The sequence below is a fragment of the Ischnura elegans genome, chromosome 4, assembly GCF_921293095.1.
Source record: "Ischnura elegans chromosome 4, ioIscEleg1.1, whole genome shotgun sequence".
Lineage (NCBI taxonomy): Eukaryota > Metazoa > Arthropoda > Insecta > Odonata > Coenagrionidae > Ischnura > Ischnura elegans.
Genome location: NC_060249.1, coordinates 43,265,069 through 43,266,312, shown reverse-complemented (window position 1 = coordinate 43,266,312; position 1,244 = coordinate 43,265,069). Strand labels below are relative to the sequence as shown.

The following is a 1,244-nucleotide window of genomic DNA, read 5'->3' as shown; positions in this document are numbered from 1 at the left end:
TGTCTTTTAGACATCTATTAGATATACATCTATACATAGATGAAAATAGGCAATGTACAGATATAGTAGGCATAGTCACCAGGCAGTGGCGTAGCCAGGGAGCATGGGGGTCCGGACGCCCCCTCCCTCCCGAAATATAAAAACACAACTATTGTCCTTCATAAAAGAAAACAAAGTATTGAGAAATCAGGAATTTAAAAAATGTTTCTTTAACAAATTAAGTTTTTTCGATTATGAAAAGTGTTGAAATTAGTTTAAAACCCATTACTTAGTGCTCGGTTTTTCAAAAAAATTTCCCCCCTGGTTTTGGAGTCCCCCCTTACCCTTACTCCTAAAATGTTACAGTTAAGGCAACACAACAACCTGCCTCGCTACATTTTGATTTTTCAAATATTGACTCCGTAGAAGTGCGGAAACATAGGGAATATAGCTTACTAGAGGTGTTTACACATAAAAAACAAAGCAAAATTGACCTAACTTGTACATATATGTGTACAGGTATTGCTGACCATATCACAAACAGCAGTACAACACACACAAAATTTCACTGTGCATTTCACGAGCTGTCTTATCGATAGCTAAAATCAGTATATTCCGAATCAACTGATTCAATGAAAAACTTGACTCACACTTAATTTAAAACACTATTATGTAACACTGATAAAACATGATAATCAGTTTTCCAATCACTCTGCACACACTAAAAGAATTTGCATTCGTTGAAGTTTGAAAGGATTCTTCACATCCCACTTCCCACTCACCTAGTGAAAATTCCTTATAGGAATTTTTTCCTATAGCAATTTGACAATGGGAACTCAATCATCAATTTTCTAATGAAATCAATTCTCCTATAGGAATGCGCAAAAGTGTGGATCGCTGCACGATTTCGCGTGTATTCCTTATGCAGGGGCCATGCAAATCATCTCGATATCGATCCAACTTTAATATATTCTTATATATTTAGTATTTAGCCGGGATTTAAGTGTTATCGAGAGCTAACTTTGGTCGATTTATTGAAAAGAAAACAAGTATTTTATACTACATTAAAATATATAGTATAAAATACTTATTTTCTGTAAGTTATCTACTTTCCATTATCCATTCATACCCATCAGTCTTCTTTGGTCTCTTAGTTAATTTCATTTGCCTTTCACACTTAGGACATTCATAACTTGACGCAATCAAACCTTCATTCATACACCAATTTAGCACACACTTTTGTCCGTAAACAGGCAATAAAGCGA

The 1,244-nt window shown here is 34.7% G+C and overlaps 1 non-coding gene across 1 annotated transcript; it reads right to left on the bottom strand.

The window, feature by feature from the left end:
* Nucleotides 1-862: 862 nt before the first annotated feature.
* On the bottom strand, nt 863-965 carry LOC124158301. Its single transcript, XR_006864769.1, has one exon. It is a non-coding gene; the product is annotated as a U6 spliceosomal RNA (small nuclear RNA).
* Between the last annotated feature and the right edge of the window lie 279 nt (nt 966-1,244).